Genomic DNA, 19,222 nt, shown 5'->3' on the forward strand with positions numbered 1-19,222 from the left:
GATAGAGAGTAGGTAGGTAAGATATTTTAGGTATGGAAGAAACAGCCTGAGATATACTTAGTAACCGGGGAAAGGTGAGCATGTTGTGATTGTAAACAAGTTAGCAGAAGACTCAGGGATAAGATTGGAGGATGTCTGCCACCTTCAAACATTGTTTGAAAACCTTAAAAATTGATGCAGTTGAGGTTGAGATAACACATGCATACAATTGATATCAGTAGCACTGTGGAATTTTCAGAGTTTGGTCTAGTTCAACTAACATTTTAAAGTTTAGGGAACACACTCAGGTATTTTGAGTGATTTGGCAAAGGCCGCATAAGAAGTAGCAGAATAGAACTTATTGGTAATGATTTTTTTTATGTTTTATTTATACTGAATAGCTATGGTTTATTAATTTTTTTTCAAAATTATTTGACCACATTTCTTAGCCTCCCTGATGCATTCTATTGGGAGAACTGATAGCAGCATTATTGTGCTAGATGCTGTTGGAAAGAGATTTCAGATGACCAAATCATCCATGATGCTGTAGTTACCAGGCTAAAGTGCTGAACTAATAGCAAGTGAGTCTGTTTGAAATTGGATCGGACTTTGAGGCAATGATCTCTTAGAAGACCCCCAGAAGGACATTTTATGTACAGAACATCCACTGGAACTTCTAACTGCCTGATGTAACTAAGGGGCATATTTGAGTTCTTTCACATTTTGGCCATGTATCAGCAAATTGATGCTAAATTTGTGTACCTCATTTCTGATCTCACTATACTAAAAGTTTGACTTGCCAATGACATAAGAGGACCTTTGTGAATTGAAAAGTGCCTCAATTGGCTTTAAAGAGTAGAAAAACATTTTTAGGCTACAAATAAAAGTAAAATTTGTGATAAATGTTATGAAATATAATGCTTGGCATGTGGCAGATGCTCAAATATTTTTTGAATAAAGTTATCTAGATCAAAAAGGACTTGTGGAAATAGATGTTTCGATCAGATCCTATCATTGTCTTGATCCTGTAATTAAAAGGAATACTTAGCACTCGGGACAGTGTGGCACTTAGGTGCGCAGCGGCGCTCCCGCCGCGGGTTCGGATCCTATATAGGGATGGCCAGTGCGCTCACCGGCTGAGCACGGTGCGGGCGACACCAAGCCAAGGGTTGCAATCCCCTTACTGGTCACAAAAAAAAGACAAAAAAAAAAAAAAGGAATACTTAAATACATGCAGGGTGATGTCTGTTTTAAAATAGGTTACATATTTTGTACAAATTAAATCCTGTTTACACATCCTTTTGTAGATGTCTTAAAATTCATGCTTTTCAAGGTGGTCTGTCGAAAGAATGGATCTGCCCTTATATGTATGTATATATGTTTTAATAACCTCAAGATCAGGGGTCTGCTAGTGATCTTATGTTTGAATTACATTTGAATTCACCTGCCACTGGTATATCTCAAAAGAAATAAGGTTATTTGGTGTGAACAATACTGTCTTTTCCTACTATTTATATTCGCAGAAGTCGCAACTCGACATAATTCATTGGGGAACTGGGAACATGAATGTAATGGTTTTAAGTACTTATTTTTCCTCAGGGAGAAAGACATGACTAAACCCCAAATAGGAGATTTTTCATTCAATCATTAGGATTCTAATATTGTTACTGAAATTGAAGTAGCTACTTGCCTTTTACCTCTTTCACAAAGACAAGGAACTTTTTCTTTTTCTTTTTTTTTTCCTTTTTGTCTTTTTTTTACTGACCGGTAACGGGATCGCAACCCTCGGTGTTGCGCCCGCACCACGCTCAGCCAGTGAGCGGGAACCGGTCTCCACATGGGAGCGGAACCCTCGGCGGGAGCGCCACCACGCTCCCAAGCAGCGCACTCTCCGGTGCGCCACCGGGCCGGCCCAGACAAGTAACTTTTTCAAAGACATTTAGTAAGGGATGGAGACATTTAGTAAGGGATGGAGACATTTAGTAAGGGATGGAGACATTTAGTAAGGGATGGAGACATTTAGTAAGGGATGGAACCACGCTCCCAAGCAGCGCACTCTCCAGTGCGCCACCGGGCCGGCCCAGACAAGTAACTTTTTCAAAGACATTTAGTAAGGGATGGAAGGAGTGACAGGTGTGGCTTTTGAGCTTAGTCTGTCAGTCTGTCCACTAGATGTCTCTCTTTTCTCCCCTCATCCATAAAATAATGTATTTCAATTAGGTTTGCTGCTTTCAAAAGCAAATTGAATCTGGATTATGGAAAATAACACATTTTATTTTCCTATTTAAAGGATGCCATTTTCAGCAATATACCTATTAAGTAAAAACAAAGATGTTGTTGAGGCTGTTGAGTAATTCAGAATGGGATTTATTTATCAGCAAGATCGATTTGGAACATTCTATATGCCAAACACACTTCAAGGTGCTGGGGATATAGTAGTGAATAAAACAGACATGGTTTTTGTATCCTGGAACTTTAAACGGATAATCAAGCTACAGCAAAATATGTTAAAATTTCAAGATCAGAACCAAAATTGTTTACATTCTTGCATTAAGGAAAGCTGGGGGAGGTGAAGGATTGGGTAACATGGTAAGATTTTTTTCATCTCTAACATTGTTTTTACAGTAGTGACTAATGTTCTCTACATTTCTTTAACGTTAGACTTTGTGCAGTTTTTCCAATAGAAAAAATGCAAAGTTAATTGTAAAGTCAACTAATATGAAAGACAGATTTTCTTCTCTTGATGAACATGAAATTGTATGGACATGAAATTGCTTTTGAAAAACAAAAAAATTGCCATCAATTCATCATGCAGATTTGAGGCACCCATAAAATAGGCCCCATGTCCTTCCATTGATAAAATATGTACTATATTAAGTAAAGGTTTCTTCCCTGGAAAAGGATGTTCAGAAATGACTTATTTCCTTATTTGCAACATGTGATCTATGAGTGATGGGTTTCACATGTATCAAACTGAATCTTAAGTGATAGCATGGATTGATATAGCCGATTGCTCTATTTATTGTAGCATAGAACTGACCATTGGCATCCCGATCCCAAGATAAGTATGAGCTTAAGGTGAGCTTTAGCATGGAAGAGGATTGTGATTTCGATTTTATATTCTGAAATATATTTACTCGATGCCTCCTCTGTACCCTAATAATTTAAATTGGTTAGTTATTTCTCACAGAAAATCTCAGTAGCTTTTTTTTTACTGATCAAAGTCATAAAATATTAGGATCTCAGAATTTATGGTGTTCTGAGACCCAGGCATTGTGTGTTCTGTGTTGCTTCCTTGGCTGGATCATTTCCTGTTCCCAAGCATCTCTCTTGCTTGAGCTCATTATAAACTCAAATGAGAAACAATAGCAGAAGGAAGTGGTTAAAGTTTCTTAAGTGAACATGGGCCATTTAAGCAAAGTAGCAAGCAAAGAAATGAGCTGAAATTACACTTTATCAAAAAAGCATGCATATTTCTTTCCTCCACCTGCTGTTACATTCTCCCAGAGTGTCCTTACAATAAAACCTGTAGAATGGACTCAAAATAGATTGCAAAAGCCTAAAGGTAACACTTAAAAAATGTCTTCATCCAAGTCTGTTATGAGTTTGGGGGATGGGACTTTATTTTGAGGTAAAAGCAGCTGTCTGAGGTTAAATACAAATGAGGACTTGGAAGTATTTTTGAAAAAATGGAATAAATATGTTTTGTTCTGACAGTGCAAAAGTATTTTAGGTAGCCTTGAGTTTTTTTATTTATTTTATTGAATCAATTATGCATATTTTTGGGGTTCAATGTTGACATATATTGATCAAATCAATAATACTAGTATATATATTGTTACAAATTATATTTATTCTTTATGCCCCTTGTCCAATCTCTCCCTATCCCCCTCTCCCTCCCACCTTCCACCACTGATAACCCTAGATTTCTTCTCTCCCTCTGAAAGAGTAATAGTTACTTTGTTGATTTGTTGCCTAGATGATCTGTCCAATGCTGAGAGGTGTGTTCAGGTCCCCCAGTATTGTCATAGAGCAAATGCTTCTTCTGTCACCCTGGAATGGGCTTTGTGGAGAGAGACATCCTCTTTTCTTTGGTCTCTGGTGGTGACTCTCCTTGTATCAGTGCACTCCAGGGGCTGGTGGACCATCTGTATGGTGGTTGCGGTGTCTTGCCACTTTTGCAGCAGCTGTGGTTAATGAGGTGGCTGTGGTGGGCCACCCACATAGAGGTGATGTTTTTGATATGTTCCTCAGCACTGGCAGTGTGCCTGGTTGTGGGGGGGGGGGTCTGGTCCCTGGCTTGATGCCTCAGGACCCCAGGTGGGTTGTTGGTGGGGGAGGGGGGGTCCAGTCCCCAGCTCCAAACCTTGGGTCCCCTGGTGGGCCCCAAGGTGCTGGTGGTGTGCCTGGGCTGGAACTAATTTTTTGTCCTTTGTTTACTTCTAAGATGGGGGAACTTCCTGTGGGGACCAGTACTTGAGCTGCGTGGTTGAGCCAAATTGCTGCTTTGCTGCTGTTTCCCTAGGTAAGGCTTTTTGTGCAGCTCAGGGTTTAATGGTTGACCTTATAGGTACTTACGGCTCTCCAGAGACCCAGAGCACCTGGGTTGTATAGAAAGTCTGATCTGGGCCAGAGTCTTTTCATCAAACTGCACCCCATGCAATTCTATATTCCTGACCAGTCTCCTCTGAGTGATCCTGTGCTGATTGGGGGGCAGATCAGCTGTTCTTGCTGTGTCCCAGTGTTCTCCTGGTGGGTCTGTCTCCCCAACTGCCCATGCTGCAAACACTCCACGGGACAGGCCGTGCTCTGGTCTCTTGTGATGATTCACCAGCCTCTGAATGTCTTCTTTTCTCAGTTGTTGTGGCTCCTTGCTCCTGTGTGGGTCCACAGGAACCCTATTAGTGGTCTTGCTGTCCTGGGGGCCACCGAGTCCCCCTTCTCTCCTGCCACCTCTAAGCAACTCCATCTGAAGGGCACAGCTGCGGCTTCTGCTGGCTACTGCTCTGTGCGCTCAGCAGCTCCAGCCTTAAAGCAGCCACAGCCCAAAATGCTCTGAGCAGTTTTTTTTTCCTCTCATTGTGGCTTCTCCTGCCTTCATGAACTCTGTAGGTCTCTCCTCCTCTTCGCCTGAGCTCTAACAGCCCCAGCTTGGCTGTTGTTGCTTTTTTATAGTTGTAAATTTGTGGGAGAGAGTGTTGCTGGGGACTGTCTATTCTGCCATCTTTACCGGAAGCCTACCTCCTTGAGTTATTTTAAAGTGAGAGAGCTTTCCCTCTACTTCTCAAATTTCACCAAGTCTCCTGCTCTGAGGTGTCTTAGACCTCTGGCTCTGAGCGGAGCGGCAGCTGTAGTAATGCATGCGTGACTTCACTCCTGGCCTCAAGAGGGGACTCCACACATTGAGTGAAAACAAAGCAACCTTTTGTATGAATAGGCCCTGCTGACATTTGTTATCACTGCTGCCTTTGAACATGTGTCTTAAGTGTCATCCCTGTGATAAGGGCCAGTTCCACCAGAGGTGGCTGATAATAGGACATGGGTGAATATTTGCTAAGGAGTGCTCTTTAAGAGAGGTTTTCATGTAGTAATCTAAATTTTGTTTTTATTTTGTAATGTAAACGTTGACTGATGAACTTTTGATTACAATTTGGTGCAGAGTATAACTGCTTTATCAGATGGGAAGTTTTGTCTCACGTTCACTAAATCCCAATAAGTTTACCCTAGAATTATTAAATGCAGAGAGAGATTCTACTTTCATGTCTTTTAGTCTGGTGAATAACAGCTTTTTGTATTGTCTGTTCTCTGGTTCATACTCACCAGACCAATTTACAACCAACTCCTTGTAGTATGTTAACCTTTCATGATGAGATGGAGTGGAGAGTGTTCCTATGACACAAAAGCCCTTTACTTAAGGGGTACTATGGGGTTACAATCAGTTTTTCACTCCAGATAGTTTCATTATGTTCTCTGTAAAGTTTGTGATTGTTTAATGATGACAGAACATATATTATTTGAGCAATAAAAACTCGATAGACTGTAGGATGAGACAGAAAAGGCTGATTTTCAACATCCATATAAAGAGCAAAATCTAAAGGATGCAGATTGGAAAGTTTACATATTGTTTACACAAGTAGAATTTATAGGGAAGACTATCCTGTGTGCATAGCTGTCTGTTTCCTTTGAAAAGTATCCTTTGTAGGAGCAGCTTTCTTGAATGGATTCCTACTGAAATCCTGTTACAATAAAGTTTCTTCCAGCTGAGGAAGTGTGGCTTGCCTTCAGTTTTGCAAGCGGGGAGAGCTTTTTGTTGAAGCACTCCCTAACCTGCGCTTGATTTGTCCTAACCTCCTTAGTTTTTCTTGGGCCTCTTTGATGAACTTGAAATATTGCTTCTTCTTGGTAATCAGATCAGATTCAGTTAAAAATTTTTTTCTGAGTATCTGCCACATGAGAGACACTGTGCCAGCCCTTGGAGAGGATACAGAGCCCTTTGTGTTTATAGTCTAGCATGGAGACAGCTGTGACTACTTAACTAAAACACAAAGCAATGTGTATTTTGTGTTGTAATAGAGGTGAGAGAGTGAAAATTAGCTGAGACTGAGACTATAAATCTGCCTTGTCCTTTATCAGACACAGATAAAGCCAGGAAACAATATTTCTCCCAAGGACATGCTACAGCTATAACTTGTCATAACTCCCTTCAAATGACTACTGCTTTTTTACAGAGAAACTTTGTTCTCTAAAGTTATAGACTATCAGAAATTTTACTGTTTGAAAGTATACCAGTAAGAATGAAACATCCCACTTTTACATAATTCACCTTGACAGAGAAGTGGACTTGATTTCCGAAAGAAATGCAGAGCTTCGTTCGGATGAGGGGTTCTTGGACATAGCATTCCACATCTATAGGACCCTAGGTAACTTGCAGACCAGGCCTGATTGATATTCAGTAGTGGACTTGATTTCCGAAAGAAATGCAGAGCTTCGTTCGGATGAGGGGTTCTTGGAGATAGCATTCCACATCTATAGGACCCTAGGTAACTTGCAGACCAGGCCTGATTGATATTCAGTCTTTTATACACAGCCCTGCTTTGCTGTGAGCCCATGGAAATGCTGATTTATTTAAATTTCACCTTTCTCCCAAATCTTATAATTTCCACGTTCCTCCATGTGCAGTCTCTTTCATAGTAATGGGTCAATAAACTTGATTTTTGTCAGACTATAGGTTTGCTCCTGGAGGTCTTAGGCTGATTGGGCTGGGATAGAAGTATATTCCGAGCGTAAAGTACAAAATGATAGAGAAACTGATTTTAACAGTATCCATGAATGTTTCAAGAGGGCAGTTGTATTAATAATTTATTAATTATTTGTTGTCACTGTTTTAACTGTATTTGGTATTTCAGATATGAGACTAAGTAAACTATTGATTTTTTTCCATTTTGATAATTCTCAGTTTAACATTAAATATATGTGTGTGTGTATACTTACATAATGTATATAACATATATTCCCGTATCTTGTTTTTTCACTTTTAGAGGTTTTGTGTGTAGACATCTTCCAAAAAGTAATATCAGTTCTTGGAGATTGGAGTCCATGCTTAAAATTCTACCTGATTTTTTTCATTGTTTTGGCCAGGACTGGGCACACAGTATATGTTCAATAAGTACTTTCCACATTAAATCAAAGAAGCTTACCATCTTGGCTATTTCCTTGAACTTTCCCCAGGTTTGAAATCTAAAAGATCATCTGTGGTATCCTTTTCATTACAACTCCACCTCTGCCTAATAAAGCACAAATTACCCTAGGCAGTGAGGCAATGTGCAATTGAAGCTTTTTACAGCTCCGTTTGTCTGCAGTCACCTAAATGTCAATGGATAGATGTGTTTGTCATAATGTGTGGTAAACACAAATAAGCTCCCCATTAGAGATGAAATAGATTTATAGGAGCTACAATGAGTGATAAACTGTCAGGTTCTACTCTAAGGAAATACAGAATGTCATTTGTAGCTGAAAATGTGCAGAAGTAAATGCACAATTCTTCACCCCACTCTAATTTGTTATTCAAACCTTTGCATGTTTACATTTGTTCACCCATTACTTTGGTCAAGGCACAGTGAAATAAACCATTAATTAAAAATAGCTCAGGAAAACCACTGAAAAAATCAGTAGATCTGCATATAGCAGCATAGAAAAAGTAGCCTTGATTTACTAAATGTGCCCTTAAGGTGGGCCATGCCCTTTATGTAGACAGTTGGTGGAGCAACAGAAATCTCTGCCTCTTAATGGCTGGAAGCAGGTCTACTTATACCAACAATGCCCTGAATGCACCATGTTAAACTAAAAATAACTAAGCTTCCCAGTCATAATTGTAAGTCCCAGTTTTGATCATTTTTCTGTAGTGTTTAAAAATGATTAATAAAAGAAAGTACTTAAAGGAGTAATGCTGTCAAATGGGTAAAAATATAATTACTATGAACTTCATCGAGTACCTACTATGTGCCAGGCAATGTTTTAGATAATTTACATTTAATACTAGCAGCCATCTCATGAATAAGGCGTTACTAACTCTGTTTGCAGAGGAGAAAATTGAAACTTAGCAAGGATGAAAGACCTGGCCAAGGTTACAGAGTGTATTGGTTAGATCCTTTTGGGTGCAAGTACACAGTAGTCCCTCTTATCCATTGTTTCGCTGTCAGCAGTTTCAGTTAGTCTGTGGTCAAATGCAGTCTGGAAATATTAAATGCAAAATTCCAGAAATAAGCAATTAATAAATTTGAAATTGCCCACTGTCCAGCTCTATCCCACCTGGGATGTGAATCATCCCTTTGTCCACTGTATCCATGCTGTATATGCTACCCGCCGACATCGTCTGCTCCTGACATACAGCCATCAACATTATCATGGCTTGATGATCCAGGATCACCTGAAGCAGATGACCCTCTGTCTGCCATATGGTCAGAAGGTCATTAGTAGCCTAATACTACATCACAATGCGTCATTCCCTTCACTTCATCTCATCGTGTAGACACTGTATCCTCTCATATCATCACAAGAAGTACAGTACAATGAGATATTTTGAGAGAGAGAGAGGTCACAAGTATACAACTCTTATTACAGTACATTTTTATAATTGTTCTATTTTTAAATTATTGTTGTTAATCTCTTACTATGCCTAATTTATAGACTAAACTTTAATATAGGTATTTTTATTACAGTACATTTTTATAATTGTTCTATTTTTAAATTATTGTTGTTAATCTCTTACTATGCCTAATTTATAGACTAAACTTTAATATAGGTATGTGTGTATAGGCAAAAACAGTGCAGTGTATGTAGAGTTTAGTACTATCCATGGTTTCACGTATCCACTGGGGATCTTGGAATGTATACCCCATGGATAAGGGAGGACTACTATAATAGAAAAATCCAATTAAATGGATTCATTAATTAAATGAGAATGTCATTTCACATCAAAGCAGTCTATAGGTAGGTAGCTCCAGGATTGATTAATTTAGTGGCCCACAGGCATTGAGGCCCAGTTTTTTCCATCTTTCTTTTCTGCCATTCTCAGCACAGAGGCTATGTCCTCAGGCTGTCTCCTCCCTTTGTTGATAAAGGGCAGTTGCTATTTCAGGCCTCATACCCAGACATAATCAAATCCAGGAGAAGAAGAGATGTCTTTTCCTGGGTTGCCCTTTGTCAGAGAAAGGAAACTTTCCTACAAGCCCCCCAGAAGAGATCTCATGTCTCAGTGGTCAAATTGTATCATGTGTTGAATGGATTTCAAAGACTGGCTTAGTGGGAGACTAAGTGAAAGAGTGTGGCCTACTGGAACAAAACCTGTTCTGTTTGTAAGAGGTGAGGGATGTACATGTTCATTGTTGGACACACAACCAACATACAAAACAGATCAGGGATTCAAACCCAGTCTGTCTCATCCCAAAGCTGGGGCTTGTCTCAGCTATTCCTCAAGCTTACATACTATGAGGATTTACTGTGTATAACTATTATGAAAAACATGGCTGGAGCAAATCTCATCTTTTGAAAGATTTATGCATATAATTATGTTTGGGTTAGATAAAAACTGAAATTTGTTTACTTTCACTGAACATTGGCCAAGTTGTGTGGGGAGCCAGTATGGTCTTGAAGAGTGTAACTTCCTACCAAATTCCACTTCTTTTATTTTTTAAGTCTTTTCCACTTTTTTTTTTGTCCTTTTTGGGACCGGCAGCACCGCGCTCAGCCAGTGAGCGCTGTGAGCGCACCGGTCATCCCTATGTAGGATCCGAACCCGCGGTGGGAGTGATGCTGCGCTCCCAGCGCCACACTCTCCCGAGTGTGCCATGGGCTCGGCCCCAAGTCTTTTCCACTTTCTCTTCCTCTTTTCTTTAAAGGCATCCTCTCCCTCCTTTTGTTGCTCTCAAAAGCACTAGGTGTGCTTTCTTCAATAAAAGCCAAGAAGCCTTTTCCTGAAGTCAAGGATGCACAGGGTGCTCATCTCTCTTCATGGAAAAGAGGAGGGAAAAGGCAATACAAAAAGCACAAGTTAATATCTCAGTAAATTAGACTGCCATGTAATCAGAGAAGAGAGCATGCAAGCCCGAATTAGAGTGGGGCATGGGAACAGGGAGGAGGGGGTGGTTATAAGAAAGCAAGAAGCTAGTGCAGAGGTGGTACTGATGGAATTTAGTACATAGTTAGACCTGGGGACAGGCAGAGCAGAAAGGACAATGCTGAGCTGTTTAGCTTGGGTGGTGATGGAGGTGGCTGGGGTGGGGTTGGGGATGAATGTTGGTGCCAGTAGCTGAAATAGTAGAAGCAGCAGGCTTAAGAGGGAAAAAGATGAATTCAGTTTGGTACCTGTTGATTTTGAGGGGTGTATGGAAGATAATAATGGAAATGTCCATTAGACAGGTGGAAATGGATTGCTAACTCAATAGGATCTTCAGAACTGACAGAAGATTAAGAGTTATACATGAAGAGGTGAGTGCTGAAATCTTGGGAGAGGAAAGAAAGGTAATGGAGGGAAATAAGCCAAGGACAAGGCTTTAGAGAATGCTATGCAGGGGGCCCAAGAAAGAAGAGGAGTCAAAGGAAGAAGGAGGGGGTAGTCGCCGCATTAGGATAAGAATTGGAGGGGACGGAGCATCTGGGGAACCAGGAGAGCCAAGGATATTAAGAAATAGTTGGCAGAAATGCCAAAGGCTGCAGAGGGTTGATGATGAGAGTTGGAAGATGAAGACTGAATTAAAGGCCATTACGTTTCCCAACTGGAAGATCATTAATGGCATTTGGGGGATCAACTTCAGAAGGGAAATGGGAACCAAAGCAGACTGCAAGGAGCAGTGGAGTAAGAGAGGGTGATAAGACAGATCCAATCGTCATATGTAGCTTTTTTCAAGAAATATGTCCTTAAAGAAGAACAGGAGCTCAATGGTAGCGTGAGGGTTGAAGAAAGGGTTGCCTGGATTTGTTTACCTGGAAAGCCTTGAACATGCCTGTGGGCTGAGGTGAAGCAGGCTGTAGTGTGAGGGGGTGGTTTTTTACTCAAGTTCCTGGAAGAGGTAAGAGTAGGTGGGGTGGAAAGAGATAGAGGTGGTAACTCTGGAAAAGAGTGAAGGGTCAGTGCTCTTCTCAGAAAGCAATAGAGGAGGAGAGAATGGGGAAGACATTCCAGAGTGAAGAAGGAGCAGTCCAAGCTCTAGATGTCCTCAGCTCCTGAAGAGATATTTTCTTTGCTATATTTACTCTGAATATACGAGGTTTATAAAACGTCTCCTTTAGGGACCAGTAGGCTGGATTTCAAAGCAGCACATATAGAGGAGGCTTTTCCTGTAACCACTCTATTGTATTTGTGGCAAATGGCAACAAGTCCTAGGTTAGGAACCAAAGTATGATGTGTTAACAAGAGACACTGGGCACATGTCCTTTGATCAGATTAATTAAGGACTGAACTACAGGGCATTAACAATTGGGATTAGCATTGGCTGGGTAGGTTGGCAAAGCGAAACTGGGAAATGCCAGACTTTGAATTCAGAAGCACTTCTTGTTTGCATTCATTTTTAGAGTTATCTTTGTAGCACAAATGGGACTCCAAGCAGATTGAATTGGCTTCACAATTAATATGATGCTTGTGAGCATATGGTTTGCTCAGGTTAGAATTGTTCTGTGCTCCTTGAGTGCACTCCAGTTGTTGGTAAAAGGTGGCAGTGATGCCGTGATGTTTTTTTGCCTGACTTTTATGATCCTGATTGTGCTCTGGAGGGTTGATGTTACTAGATACCTGACTACCTCTTAAAGGGATGTTACAGTTCTTGAAAATTCTAGCAAGTGTTCTCAGTACTCCCTTTGCAACGGGCACTGAATGAAACATATATGAATGTATTTGTTGACCTTCTAGGTAGAGGGCACTGGTCTGAGGCTGCCCAAGTCAATCACATTATGGTGGCATCTTTGTTTGATATTACAGATTTTATTATTGATACCTCTAGCAAAAAAAATGGAACTTCCTGCCTCCCTTTTCTACCCCTGTGGATCTTAAGAAGTTTTATCAGTTCCTTCTCTTACCATGTTTAACCCCAAACTACTTGTAGTGGGTATGATAGGTGTTAACATAGAAAAGAATAAATATGTCTAGGAGGCTGTCTTCTTTCTGGAAGATTGCTGTACTCAAGGACATTAATTTTTCTAAATGGTTAGAAATGTATTCCTAAAATTCTATCAATGCAAACTGGGTGGGGATGATTCAGAAACTGGAGGCTGTAAGTTTGTGTCCTTCCAGCTTGTCTTCCTTCTCTCCTCCCACGATGATCCTGGTCTTTTTTTTGTATGTAGACTACCTCTGCCTGGGGATGGACGGGACACATTGCTAAGTCCTTGGGAGGAGAGGTGCTCTAGGCCTCTAGGAACTCATACTTTATGACAAATGGTGGCAAATTAAACTGGCAGTTGAGGGCCGGCCCGGTGGCGCACTGGATGGTGCGCCGCTTGGGAAGCGCGGCAGCGCTCCCGCCCGAGGGTTCGGATCCCACGTACAGACCGGTTCCCACTCACTGGCTGAGCGAGGCGCAGGAGCAACACCGAGGGTTGCAATCCCGTTGCCGGTCCCCGGTCCGGTGCGGGGGCAACACTGAGGGTTGCGATCCATTGCCGGACATGGAAAAAGACAAAAGACAAAAAAAAAAAACAAAAAAAAAAAACTGGCAGTTGAAAAAGCCAGAGTGTTTCTGGGGCTTCTACTAGAGGAGTGATTGCAGAGGAGTAGAGTCTGGGAAGATGAATAGCAGGAAAGTGGCCAAAACCATTTCGTGCTCATCGTTGGTTTGTTCAATAAGCACTTCCTGGATACGTATGTAGAAGAAGCTATTTCAGACCCTACAGGTGCACAAAAAGACAAAAGAGACCTACATTCTGCCCTACAATCTAGTAAGATTGACACCACACTGAGAGTAGCAGGGACAATTCCAGGCTGGACAGAAATGCAAACAAAGTCTTATATGAGGGTAAGCCCAAAACTATAGCAGCGTGCATAGTGTGGGCATGTGTGTCAATGCGTGAGTCTTGAATGACCTGATGAGAGCAAGAGAACAGAATATTGGGGCTGGTGGGGACACTGGGGAAGATCTGGGCAATCGCTTCATTTTAAAGATAAGGAAACTGAGACCCCTCCCTGGCAAGTTGAAGTGGTTTGTCCAAGGCCAAGGTCACTCAAGTATTTGGTACTCAGTGACTAATAGTGCAAATGATACTACCAATGGCTCAGATTATCAAGCACTTACTATGCGCTAGCCACTATTCTAAGTACCTTAGGTGTGTTAACCAGATGAATCTAGTCCTCACAGCAGATTATGTTATTTTCACTTCATTTGACAAATGGAGAAACTAAGGCAGAAGAGGACAAGTGCCTTGCTCAAAGACATAGAGCCAGTAATTGGTGGAATTGAGATTCACACAGGCGATCAAGCTCCAGGGCCTGGGCTCTGAGCTACATTGCCCTTCGAGTCTCTGACTCCTGGTCTACTGCTGCTTGTCCTTGAACTGGGCATGTAAGTGATTGAGGAGACACTGTGTTCTCTGAACAAGGGAGTGACATGATGAAGGTAATATTTAAAGATGCTTGGTGTGGCTTCACTGGTCAGGGTGAACTAGAGAAAAAATAGAGAAGGGAGACCACGTGCAAGTTTGTCTAAATCTGGTTATGATGAACATCTGGACTGCAGCAGGAATGAAGAGGATTGCATTGGACTGGAATGATTAGTTAGTAGTCATTTACTCCATAGTATAAATTAGTCTGTCTAGTTACTTATTCTCTGGGAAAAGAAAAACTCTAACTGCAAAAGAAAGGAATAGAGTGAGGGTCGAAAATAAAAAAGGTGAGGGGTGGCAGGGAGAAATAGTACAGTAAAGGGAAGGGGCAAAGGAGCAAAAGTACAAATGGACCATATATTGATGACTTTGCAATATTCCTTACCTATGTCCTCATCTCTTAGGGATAGTTTAATTTACTTTAGGTAATTGTTGGTGTCAATTTCTCATTGAGTGAGGGTAAGAAGGGAAAGAACATGAAAGATGCCATCTCCTAGTGGGAATGAGACTTTAACAAGGGAGTAAAGACCACATTAGGAGCCTAGCTGGTTTTCACAGATCAAGGACTCCCACAGGGAAGGTTTGTCACCCCACTGGTAGGACTCCTGTCAGCAGACAGCCTTCAGCTGTAGAGATTCTCCTTGTCCAAGGTTGTGGCCTTCATGGGGTGACCTCCACTTAATGACTGACAGATAAAGAAGGGCCAAGGCCAGGCCATTTTAGCCCGACATGGGCAACCCTGACAAGTCATTAAAATTCCAAAGCTCCCCATGGAGTTGGTCAAAGATGCTCTTGGGCTGTATCACAGCTCAACTTCACCCCTCTCTACCCACTCCTGCTTCATTCCTTTCCTTTCCACAGGTAATGATCCCGAGAGCACTGCTTAATAAACATCCTGCCTACTAAACTCTGCTCAGAGTCTGCTTCCCTGGGAGTCCAGGCACCATCCTGGAGACTCTCTTTGTTCTAATGGGAAGCAGGTGGCTCCTTCTTCCACCACCACACACTTCTTCCCCCAAACAAGTTGCCCCATGGCAGATGATCTTTCCTGTTGAGAAAGGCTGCTCTTTGTCTGGGGCAGAAGTGTAGCTGCCTGCCTTGCCAGAACCTTCAAACAGCCTTGGGGCAGGTTAGTCTAATCCACCTTTGACTGCAGATGTCATCATATACAGCATGGAGTCCCTTGGAATTTTTTTTGATTAGAAGCAATTTTTCATATTGGTGAGATCTGCTAGCTCACGCTTCAGGACCTGCTGAGATCTGCTAGCTCAGGCTGCAGCACCTGCTGAGATCTGCCAGCTCGTGATGCTTCAGGGCCTGCGGATAGAACTTCGTGTGTGTGTGTGTGTGTGTGTGTGTGTGTGTGTGTGTGTGTGTGTGTGTGTGTCTTTGGCTGTAAGTAACTACCAGAGCTTGCTTCAGTAGTAAAGGAGAATACAATGACTTCATGAAGTTCAAAGATGAGAATGTAGCCTGGAGACATGGAATGCTCTAGAGAGCAAGCCCAAGGGTCTCTCCAGCTTGCTCTGCTCTGGCTAGTGCCTGCTCTCTGCAGGCCAGCCTTGGCTGCTTCCCTGTGCAGACTGTGGAGGCAGCCTGCCTCTGAGCACTAGAGTCCACCTCACTGCAGGTCTAGCTGCACTAGTTCATGGCTCCTCAATACTGGGTCCAAATCCTAGGAGAGTGGTAATCTGACTGCCCAGCCTGAGAGAGATGGGCATTCCTGCTCAACCAACTGTGGTTGAGGGGACTTGTCACACATACATGGTAGACTTTCCTCACTCCCCACCGGGAGTGCAGAATCTCAGAGAAAGGGGCTGTCCTGTCCTGAGGAGATGACCCCCACATAGGTCAATGACAGTGTGTGAATGTGTCCATGGAAGGTTGGACTCAACAAGAAAAAGTCTTTGCACAAGGTGTGACTAGATTTCTCAAGAGACAGCTCTTATAAATACGAGACTATTTCAAAAAGTTCATGGAAAATGGAATTAAAACATAATATGAATCTTTCTGTGAACTTTTTGAAGAGCCCTCATAAATGTCCATAGATAAATGTTCATGATACAGAGGAGCAAGAATTATACTTGGGGAAGAAGAGAATAGACAATGAATAACAATTTGAATTAGCTATAAAGTGGACACACTGAACAGAGAAGACACTGCTTGATGCTTCTCATTGGTCCTAAGAGTATCTGTCAGTACGTAGAGTCACATATTTAAGGGAATCAGCCTGTATAACTGTTGAGCTCTCAACATTCGATTCACCAGAGTAACGTTTTCATCTGGAATTCTGATAGGAGAGCTGCCCTTAGGTGCTCATTTTCAAACACAGGATGTGAGCAGTTTCACAACTATCCACCAGATGGTACCTTCCTACCAGAAATTAGGTTTCAAGTTGTGGAAATCCAAATTGTTTTTCTACTCCACAGACAAGCTATAGAATTAGATGCCTGCCCTGGCTACAGTCAAAAGAAAGAAAACTGGTAAGAACAAATCCCAGGCACAAAACCTATGATGTTTTGATTCTCAAGAATATGAAACAGAACCTGAAATGTCCTTTTTGTGGTGGGGGGAGCCACTTGCAGATGAGCGGAAGCGTCATGGAGAAGGCCATGTGTGAGGGAAAGACCCTTAGGTTATTTCCTGCGGGGTTAGTTATAAAAGTCCTTGGTCTTTGTCTCTTCCCACTAGTTGCCAAATACCTTTTGAGTCTGCACAGTGCTGCTGGAATGATCTGGAATTGCATTACCTTGTAAAAAAAAAAAAAGGCTTTGTTAGAGAAACTTCCTCATTTGTTCAACCCTTTGGCTTTAAAATCCTCAGCCAAAATCTCCCCAGGTGGTTTCGCCTCCTTGGACTGGGGAAGGTCACTAATGTTTATTGTAGGGTGAGCACCTTGTCCTGGTTTGACTGGTACTTTCCTAATTTTAGCACTGAAAGTAAAGCAAACCCAGTGACTGGCCATCCTGGCTTACTGAAATGTGCACACCGAGGACAATGCCAGGTCCTCATGCACAGTCAGTGAGCTGAGAAATTGGGGGTAGTGGGATACCATTTTCAAATTATTAATCATTTTATTCCTGGTATTTTCTAACAAGACCTCCTTGCCTCATTTTGCCAGTGAAGCATATGTCAACAAAAGTAAAGTTCTGGAGAAAGAGGTCTCTTCTTGGCTTTTGAGTTTCAGACATTCAGGTCTTACAGAGGCAGAAACCAATAGATTTGGGATAACATGTGATAACAAATCCAACTTTCCCAGGTTGGGAGAGAGGAAAGAGTGGTGATGAGAGATTGGGAACTGCTGAACCTCTGAGCAGGGATCTCTTTACTCTGCCTCCAGCCAAGTTCCCTGGGGAGGGGCGGGTTTGTGGGATCTGGGGCAGAGGGACCTGAGCCCCCTTTATTGGACAGAACTGGAAGGGTGTGAAGATCCCAGAGGGGAGAGGGCTGTTCCCTTGCTCCAGAACAGAGGTACAGAGAGATCCAGGTGCCTTGAGAGGCACAGAACCATCAGGGGAAATCTGTGGGTTCAAAGGTACCTCTCAGACAGTGTACTGATAATGTGCTGAGTTGAATAATGTACTCCCTCCCCCCAAAATTCATGTCCACCTGGAACCTCATGTGACCTGATTTGGAAATAGGGTCTTTGCAGATATAATCAAATTAAGATGAGGTTACACTGGATTAGGATGGGCCCTCATCCAGTGGCCAGTGTCCTTATAAGAGGAGGGAAATTTGGACACAGAGCTACATACACAGAGGAAGAAGGCCACGTGAAGATGGAGGCAGAGAGTGGAGCAATGCTGCCACAAGCCAAAGAACACCAAGAATTTTCAGCAACTACCAGAAGTTAGAAGAGGTGAGGAAGGATTCTACCCTAGAGCCTTCACAAAAAAGCACACCTTGATTTTGGACTTCTAGCCTCCATATCTGTGAGAGAATAAATTTGTATGTTAAGCCATGCAGTTTGTGGTTCTTTGGTAGGGCAGCCCTAGCAAACTAATATAGACAGGAATGAGGATGACGGAGGAGTGATCGGTGTGGGTTGTACCTGGGAGGCAGGTGGGGAGACAAGTGTCTCTGCAGATGCTGGTACAGAGAGAGGACCATTAAGGGCTGGATGGGTCTGCCTTGACAGGACCTCCTGCATCAGGAGTCCTGAACTCTATGAGATTGCGTTCCCACCATTGAGGCAGAATGGTGCTTGAAACAGAAATTGAGTAATATAAAAGTAAAAATTACATATTTCGCACCCTTGAGTTTGGACTAAAATTGAATACCACCTACACACCCATTCCCTTATTTAATTCTCTGAAAAGTAATGGCCATTATCACGCTGGATGGTCAAGGGGCTGAGGCTTAGGAAGTCAACCAAGGCCACTGAGTGGTGCATTGTGGCAGGGGGATTCAGGCCCACCTTCTCTGCTGGCCAAGCCTTCTGCCTTTCATTGTTGTTTCTGCTCATTTCCTGCCACATGGCTGATATTTTGGCCAGGCTGAACTGGGTTCTGTGCCCCAAACATGACCCCATACTTCCTGTTGGGCCCTTAGATAAGGCTGTATCTTTGCCAAATAGGCCCTTCCTTTCAGGTTTGCCTGTCAGAAACCTACCCATTATTTCAGCCCAGCTCATGGTGCCTTCCCAAGTCCCCCAAACCAGTAGTCATCTCTTTTCCAACTTTGGTAGTTTGGGAGCATTTGTGAGAGATCTTTGCAGGCAGTGTCTTGTACTTCTTTGTGTCCCCCATAATACTAGTGTGGCAGCCTCCCATGGTAGGTCTCAGTACAGACCCGCTGATTTGTATGGTATAATTATTGCTAAAAATTCCACAATGTACTTATAGACAGTATCCTCTGGTTTGTGACTGAAGTAGCCCCTTTATGGTTTGGGGTGACAGCTCTTACTGGGGCTGCACTGGTCTATCAGATGAAGGCTCTCTGTCATCAGTACTGAAATATCTCAGTGCTTGTGGGGGTGACCTGTGACTTTCCAGAAAAGTGAAGGAAGAATAAGCAGTTGGAGATGCTCTGTCTGAGGACCTTGTCCATTGTGTTGCAAGTGGCCCCCAGCCTCCCTAATGGAGCAGAGTGTGATCTGAGGGTCCCACATCATGCAGGTGGCATAAGTGCAACACCTTGCTGACTGCCTTCTACT

This window comes from Galeopterus variegatus, unplaced genomic scaffold, assembly GCF_000696425.1.
Source record: "Galeopterus variegatus unplaced genomic scaffold, G_variegatus-3.0.2 Scaffold2436, whole genome shotgun sequence".
Taxonomy (NCBI): domain Eukaryota; kingdom Metazoa; phylum Chordata; class Mammalia; order Dermoptera; family Cynocephalidae; genus Galeopterus; species Galeopterus variegatus.